Source organism: Capsicum annuum, chromosome 12 (assembly GCF_002878395.1).
Source record: "Capsicum annuum cultivar UCD-10X-F1 chromosome 12, UCD10Xv1.1, whole genome shotgun sequence".
Classification (NCBI taxonomy): Eukaryota; Viridiplantae; Streptophyta; class Magnoliopsida; order Solanales; family Solanaceae; genus Capsicum; species Capsicum annuum.
This window is the reverse complement of record NC_061122.1, coordinates 22,962,194-22,971,507: the sequence shown is the minus strand read 5'-3', so window position 1 is coordinate 22,971,507 and position 9,314 is coordinate 22,962,194. Positions and strand designations below refer to the sequence as shown.

General features: G+C 34.5%; 1 pseudogene; it reads left to right on the top strand.

Moving 5' to 3' along the window:
• The first annotated feature begins 7,898 nt into the window (after positions 1–7,898).
• The window catches only part of LOC124889568, a 7,073-nt pseudogene continuing 5,657 nt past the window's right edge, over positions 7,899–9,314 (top strand).

Here is a 9,314-nt window from a genome sequence, read left to right as displayed (position 1 = left end):
AAAACTTGATTGGATTTGTAGTTGACCCTGCGAGCTTATTCATTCATCCCTAGTTCCACCTAAATCAACTTAGGTACTATCACTATCCTAACATTGAGTTGATGAGAACTCATTTATACTCAGAGTGATTGATCGATGACTCGGGTCGGGATGAACACAATACCAATGCCATGCAATTCCATAGACTCAATTGGATTTATAGTTGACCCTGCGAGCTCAGTCATTCATCCCTAGTTCCACCTAAATCAACTTAGGTACTATCACTATCCTAAAATTGAGTTGTTGAGAACTCATTTCAACTCAGAGTGATCGATCGATGACTCGGGTTGGGATGAACGCAATACCAATGCCATGCAATTTCCAAAACTCAATTGAATTTGTAGTTGACCCTGTGAGCTCATTCATTCATCACTAGTTCCACCTAAATCAACTTAGGTACTATCACTATCCTAACATTGAGTTGATGAGAACTTATTTCAACCCAGAGTGATCGATCGATGACTCAGGTCGGGATGAATGCAATACCAATGCCATGCAATTGCAACAAATCGATTGGATTTGTAGTTGACCCTGCGAGCTCAGTCATTCATCCCTAGTTCCACCTAAATCAACTTAGGTACTATCACTATCCTAACATTGAGTTGATGAGAACTCATTTCAACTCAGAGTGATCGATCAACAACTCAGGTTGGGATGAACGTAATACCAACGCCCATGCAATTGCAAAGACTTGATTGGATTTATAGTTGACCCTGGGAGCTCACTCATTCATCCCTAGTTCCACCTAAATCAATTGCTATGAAATCTATTACAACAAACAACTAAGATGTTGAAATTTTTCAAAAAGCTACATATATGTTGCAACAGATGACATATCTGATTTAATTATCAAATAGATATTTGCATCTGTTGTGACAGATGACTGAGCTTTTGGAAATTTTCAAAAAAATATTTATATCTGTTGTAACAAATAAAATATCTGATTTTATTAATTATAAAATGAATATTTTCAACTGTTGTCACAGATGACTGAGCTTTTGAGATTTTTAAGCAGATATTTATATCTGTTGTAACAGATGACTGAGCTGTTTGGATTTCTAAATAGATATTTATATATGTTGCAACAGATGACATATCTGTTTGAAAATCTTTTAATATCTTTTAATTTTAAAGCAAGAAGCTTCTGGTCCGAGTAGATAATATCAAGTAGTAGTACTTACTACTAAAGGCGGTAAAAAATGTTTCTTGGATATCTCAAAAGTGAGTTCATTGAGCAGTCTTGTCTTGTCTTTTTAATATAAGTAGTCTTAGTCTTACTCGTGCCCCTCAAATTATTAATGAAATTAATGAATATTAATTAATGAATATTGAAAAACCACCATGTCTACGTACACAATACATCTATAGAAATTATCTCATCTCTTTCTTCAGCTGTAGTTTATTTTACTCAACTCTCATCTTTTTATCTCTTCTCTTTAGAGTCACAGCATTTTTTCTCTCTTTTATCTTCTCTTCTCATAAAGATCTTTTTGGATCTAAACCCATCCATATCTTTCCTCGACTTAAATTTTTGTTTTGATCCCATTTTTGATATTAAGGTATGGTTCATTATTGCTCTTTCATTCTTTTCCTCTTCTTTGCATGTTATTTACATCTGTTTTTTATTTAATTACTATTTACCCATATCATATTTATTAAAAAAATTAAGGAAATTGTATGTGTTGAATAAACAATCCGAGAATTTTTATTACAATATGAGAAAAAGGTCATCTATTGGGAGAAGTTTAAAAGCCTTGTTTTTAGTATCATTTTTTTTGTATGTATTTTATTTTTTTCATTATTGTTGATGCAGTTATTGATATTGTTGGTGGGGTTGGCGTTGTTGAAATTTGTGATGTTGTTTATGATTCTGGCACAAAGGATGTTGCTTTTTTGTTGTTGATGATGTTGTTAGAACAAATGTTGTTTCTTTTTTGTTGATGTTTATGCTGTTGTTGATGTTGCAACAGATGGAGAAACTGTTGGAACAAATAAAACCACTAGAAAGGCTGGTTTGATGTATTCCATCAGACTCTACATCTGTTGTAACAGACTCCACATCCATTGCAACAGACTTCACATCTGTTGGAATAGACTCCACATCTGTTGCAACAGACTCCACATCTGAAGCAACAGATGGACAATGTTCTTTTTGTGACATTAATTTTTTTCCTCTTCTTTGTAGATATAAGGAACCGACAGTTGATCAACTTTTGACAGACTATCTCAAGAGGCTGCAGTAAAGATAGGATCGGAGGAATAAGCTGCTTGTAGATGGAATCACTTCATATGTGGGAGGTATGTATTACTGATAATGTTATCATGGAAACACACATAGAGTGCACTGATTTTGTGAATGATGTTTTTACTGATTAGTCATAGATCGTTCAAACAAGATATCTGCAATTTTACAGTTAAGTTTGGTAGGTTCGAACTGATAAGGCTGAGGGACCATGAATATGGTTCTGATAGCCTGTTAAGATTTAATATCGGTTGTTGCTCATGTTTATTTGTCAAGCATTGTGAAGTGATCTAATTTTTGTGTCATTGTAAAGAGATTCAATAGCGATTGGACTTACTTTTAGGGTGCATTGGACCCTTAGATGGCCTTTGAAGCTTAGCACTGCATCTAATAAGAATGAAAAACCAATATACTTATTGCCCTGGCCAAAATTCATATGGTTGGGTTGCTCGCTCGGGGTGATGATTTTATACTAGAATGTGCGGTAGGAGAATGCTTTCGAAGAAAAATAGGTGGTTGATGGAAGACTATATCATCTGAGAGATAATTGAAGAAGAAATGACATAGGGTAGAAAGTAACTTCTAACGAATCTAGCCGGTGGAATTATCTTAACAGATGCGAGATCTGAATCAAGTGCAAATATGAAAGTGTATCTGGTAATGTAATTTTATCTGTTGTGTCTCTGAAAGAAAAACAATGCGGATGGATACTTTGCTAGGGAGCTGCGTGGTCGGGATTATCACCTAGATAGAAAATAAGAGAAGACCAACAAAGAAGCCTCACGGGCAGCGAGGATAGAAATGATGTACAGCAAGTCTAGAAAACTTATGCCAACAACAACTACAGTTAAAATAAGGAATCTAAGCGAAGGAAGAAAATTTTTGAATTTTAAATTTCATCCCATGTCTTCTTGTTTGTGTTTTCGATCAGGTCCACTGTCGTTGACCTGATCGGAACCACAAACGAGATTGAAAGGTAAATAGAGTATCATTGCTTCTTTAGCAATATGGTTATAATTGATTGTGTTTTCCTATCCCGATGACTTTTCCAGCCACTTTTTCGATGAAATCTTGCTTATCACAACTAAAAATCTCCATTCTTGATCATTGCCTCCATTGTTGTTTCATCTTTTTTGAAAAAAGTTGCAAAAAATATTTTTTTCACCATTTTTACTAGCTTGAAAAGCTTTCAAAATCCATTTAGTACCTCTTCATTAGATATATTGCAGTAGTTTAAAAGCCCTACATATACATTTCTCCATCCCAAAGCTTGGAGCATCGATTATATCCAAAATAGTTTATTTCCGTTTTTGTGCAGAGGTTTTCATACAAGTCATCGACCAGGTATTGATCGATACCTTAATTGATTATCGATTAATGTGGTCTATAATGGTAATAGATGAAGTAGTTATCGCGGGTGGTGATTATATGGGTGTGCGGGAGGAGGGTCCCAAAACTTGAAATTGGAAATCATCTAGCAAGGAGACAGTGTCTATCCCGCTGTGTCTCAATGGTTCGTACGACGACATGGTTCGAAGCGTAACTGAGAGCGAAGAATTAGATTGTGAGCCAAAGAACGTTGTGATTAGCTATCTAATGAATGGGCATGGTAAAATATATTCCACATTCATAAAGAATGATCGGCATGTGTCCTTATACATATTGGATGTAGCTGTCGATGGCTCTAGGCCATTACTGAGGATAAAATCATTCTGAGGTCTACGACAATCCCGCCGCCACACCAGACAATCAACGAACATGATTTATTTGAAGATAGCAGATGCTCTTTTTTTAAGTGGCTTGTGGAAGACTTACTGACGAGCAGTCCATCGACATTAAATTTTTAAGGCGCTTCCAAGTTTCAAATACTACAAAGGCTTTGAGAATCTAAATAAAATAGAGATCTACTCATGACATTATGAAAAGAAGCCGAAGAGCAAAGGGATTACTTTAAAGAATCACTAAAAGAAATCGAAATGGAGAGGGATCAACTAAAGCATAGGTTGATTTTGGATGAAGAAAAAGAGAATGACCTATAAAAAATATTGTATGGTTTGTTGTTGGTGTCCACTTTTTGAAAAGGTGTAATATGGATGTAGCAAACTGAATAAATAGATGTATGTTTTCTTAAATCAACCGTGGGTGTAATCTATAATTAATAGAGAATCACTTCAATTGCATTTATCATCGACCTCTATAAACCATGACAGTAACTGAACATAATGCAATCAACTGTTTAATTTAAAAAAGACAATAGAATAACTGAACATAACTTCATCAGTAAATGTCATCGTTGAGATGCCAAATAAATTAATTGAATTATCCATAAAAATCAAATAATTAAAAACAACAAATCATCAAGAAAATTGTTTATTTCAAACCACCAAATTACATGTTATCATCATTGAGTTCCTTAACAATGTCCATCACATCCACTTCATTTTTTACATTTTTTTTCTCTTCATCTTCTACTTTTTTCTTCTTAATTTATTTCTCTTCTTCTGATGATTTATTCTCTTCTTTAATATTTTCAACCTCCTGTTTATCCAGTACATTTTCGTCAACTGCCTTCTCGTTTTTCTCTTCTTCTTTTTCTGATTTCTTTTCACCATTTTCTTCTGTTTTCTCTTTATTTTTTGCTTCTTCTTCAGTTGTCATCTCCTCGTCTTTTTATTCTTCTTTTTTCACATCTTGTTCATCTACTGACTTCTCTTCTTCCATTTCTTCTTCTTTCTTCTCTTATTCAACTCTTTTATCTATTGCAGTAATGTCAGTCACTAAGACTACAAGTTCTTCGAAGTTTACTTGATACTAGATACAAGGGGGACTGTCGAGGTGTACAATATTATTTTGAAAGGATTACAAAAATTATGCAAGAAATTAAATTGGAAGAACAAATAAATTAGTATACCTTTATCTTGTTGCTTATTATTATTATTTTCGATTATCCTTGGCCTCTCATCTCTAACAAAAGAATCAATATCTAGAATACTTTTCTCGAGCAAAGCAACATGCTCATGCAGGTCATCATCAATAGAAGCGTCTGGTGCAGTTTTGAGTCCACTTGAACCAGCATGATTACAAGCACGTGCTAGACTTGAAACATAATTGTGACCACCAAAATAGCATCTTCGTCTGCGACCTCCGCTGATGAAGTGAGGACAGTCACACCTTTTAACTATGACTTCAAGGCATTAATGGACGTATCCTGAACTTCATCCATGTATGGATTAAATATTTTCAAGCATATCCTTTCATTATATTGTGGCACTTCGACGTGTACCATTTAAGTAGATGGGGAATGGGCAAAGGAGTATCCAACGATTTTTTGACGTACCTTCTCAGATGAGGAAAGGCCTCATATGTCTAAACCTACAATTAATAGAAGCATAAATAAATCTACAGAGTCTATGTATTAGTACATAAATAGGTAAGAGTCTATAATAAATTGATAAGATGGTAGATAATATGTTCCAAAATTGCTCAGGAAAAGTCGTATAAAGTGTACGATGCATTATTCCTCTTCACAAACGCTTCTTTCTGCTTGCTAAAATCAATCTTTTTTTTTCAAATAGCTCAATGTCAGCCTAAATGACTCTTTTCCCCATGGATTACTCTCAAAAAAATCAAGATCGATCGCTATCTTGATGTGGTCAGAATCAACCTTCTTTGACGGGTCCTTTGCCAGCCACATCCAGTGCACAAACCAAACTAAAGCGCACTTCAACTTTTGTTGATTAGTCAACCTATTAACTTTGATCAGGATAATTAACCTTGTAACAGTAATGTTTTTGTTCTTCATTACCTTAAAACGAAAGCTTTCGCCATTTTGGAGGACTTTGTTGGTTTTTGATTCATGAGGATATGTTGAACAATTTAGCCCCATAATCAGAGCAAGTTCCTTTAATTCGAAACAAGCTAGCTTACTGTTCATACAAAACTAAATTTCATGTAGTTTTTTATTATTTTTGATACGTTGCAGCAACACATAATGGACCATCTGTCCATTAAACTTAAATAATCCGGCATATGTCTCAAGTGTCTGAACAGGTCTTCTTAAAATTCATCATACAACTTTTGTTCAACTAAAATCCTTCTAAACTCTTGATAGACCGCCATTCTTGCTCTTATGAAATTTTTGCAGGAAAAGAACCTAGCTCATTCGTCCAAGTTGTTAGGCTGTACGACTCAACGGAGATATATCTCACACAAATTGGTAAGGATAGGGGATCATCCTCCTCCCCGTCTCCACTATCTCTCTTGTTCTCATCTTCACCGATATCACTTTCACTTTCTTCTTCGCTTTTCGCTTCACTATCCTCAACATTGTCACTCTCATGTGCATTACTTTTGTTAAATTCGTCAAACTCGATAGTGATTTCTTATTCAGTTTCCAACTCGGATTCATCGATTACAACTTTTTCCCTCTTCTAAGTTTCGAAAACTTCTTCGATTCTTTGCTTCCTACTGCTAGAAGCAATGGAAGCAAGCCTTTTAACTGCTCTATGAACTCTCACCATTTATGATCTTCAACTAAAAACGAATCTGTAGTGGTCGATTTATCAACCACTGGTCTATTAAAAAATAGAAAAAACAGAAAAATACAGCAAAAACAAATCTGGTCGATCTATCGATCACTGGTCTATTAAGAAAAGCGAAAAAACGCCTCAAATCAAATATGCAAATCAAGTTCCAACTTCTCCAGATATTGACAGTGCAATTCACAACAATAAGAACACCATTAAAATGGGTCTAATTCAGTACAAAAAATTCAAAATAAATACGCAATATAAATACAAAAATTTTAAAAATTTCTAGTCATTATCCAAAGAAAAACACAATTAAACATGCGGAATCAACAATGTTAACTAAAAACATTCAGATTTTGACTAATTTAATGAAGAACAGTGCAATTTCTATCAAAATTGAAGAACACCATCACAAAACGGAACCAAAAAATATAATAAAATGGAACTAAAATTGATCGGGGAAGAATATTTAACTTACCTGAGCAAGAAAAATTGAAAAATGTTGACTTGGGAAGAAAGAATCGAGCAAAACATATTTTTTTCAAAAAATATGAAGAAAATCGACAGAAGAAGAGTATTTGAGGAGAGAGAAAAGTTGTTGAATTTATTAAATGTATTTAAAAAATATTTAAAAATTTAATAAATATAAAAAGGGACTATATTGTATTTTTTACAAAATTATATTTTATTTTCAATTTTTAAAAATGTTAAAGAGACCCATAACCTCACAACCCTACCCCATTTTTTGCTTTTTTCAAACCGTAATCTTAAAAAATAAATGAAAAAGAAATTTACTGTCTATTCTCCAAATTAAGTTTTCAAAGTGGGCATTCTTCCAAATATTCTCTAGAAAGTATCTCTAAATAAACTATTTGAAACTTCTACAAGTAAAATACTGGTACGATATTGGAGTTCAAAAATGTCTGAATTAGCTCCCGAGCTACAACATATATATCAGATTGACATTTACTCATCTAGAATGAAACAAAGAACTGGAGAGTTTCTTAGCAACAACTTCATATGTTTCGATATTGAAAAAGAATAGCTAAAGAGATATACCACACCCTGCAATATACGTTAAAGTTAGGATGACGATGATTCGGAGAGCAGACTTACTCATTACGGAAAGTCTGGCTGCAAAGAGATCACTTTCTTCAAGTGATGGCAATGAGTGGCTCTTGAAGTACTAAGTGAATGTTGAAGATGCTATTGCTACATTTCCTCATATGACTCGATTGACTGGTATTATTTTACCATGGCTTGCTCTCTGTGGTTGGAGAGGAGAAAGAGAAAGATGCATTTTTGGTGTTGTGCATTCCCAAAAGGACCATATGTTTTATCTTGGGGGATTGCACATTTTACAAGCTATGTAAATTTGGAAACACTGATGACGGCGGGTGCCGGGTGTGTATCCTTTTTCCATAAAATTTGACTTCCATTTCCAGTATATGGAATCTGTACTTTCTAACTAGATAGTTTTAAGGCCAGTAAACGAGTTCAATATAACTTATTACAAACTTTTGATTTTTTTTGTGTATATAAAATAGTTTAAGTGTTCGCTATTATTTTGTCTATTAAAAAAAAATTAAAAATTATTAACAAGAATATGATATTGTTTTTTTATCAATATTCTACTGGTATCCACTTAAATTTTACCATAAATAAAATATTCAAAATTTTCTAACAAAAGTAGTTCCTAAACAATCTACTTTGAAGGCTTCAATAGCACATAGTGGTGGAACTACAAAAATTTGGGTGCTTGCATTATAAGAGCCCCGCATTCACTCCTTCGCCAAGCAGTCTGCGACACTATTTTGTTCCCTCCATGTATGCTTGAGAAGAAGTACCCTCACCTGAGTCATAAACCACCTGCAATCAGCAATGATGTTACTATGGATGTTAGCATCTATATTGAACATTTTAATAACCTCCAAGGCATCTATTTCTATTATCAGAGGCCACATGTGGTGTTCTTTGGTGATTTTTAGGCCTTCAAGAATGGCTAAAAGCTCTGCATGGGCTGGGGAGGTATTGCGGAGAGGCTTTGAGTATCCCAAAATCCACTCTCTCCTGTAGTTACGAAAAAAAACCCTATTCCACCCAAGTTATTATGGGTGTCGCAGGCTCCATCAGAGTTTAGTTTAAAGGCCCCTTGATCAGGAGGTTCCCATTTGATATGGACAAGAGTTTTGGTAGAGGCATTATTTTTGCACTTTTTGGCCATGAAGGAGAATTCCATAGCCAGTTGGATGGTATGTTCCTCATTCCCAGACTCTTTCTTTTGGTGAAAGGGGTTGTCATTTCTACTAAGATAGATGCACCACAGAGAAAAAGGAATGTCCTCATCCCAGGAAAACCATTGGTTATAGGCTTTGTTCTTGATGCTCTTCTAGGTATTGAGGTAATTTTCCAGACTCGGGGAGGAGGATCCCAGGAAGTATATTAAGGCAAGATTTTCCACAAATCAACAGATTGTTGGGCCCCTAAGAAAGGCAAGAAAAAAA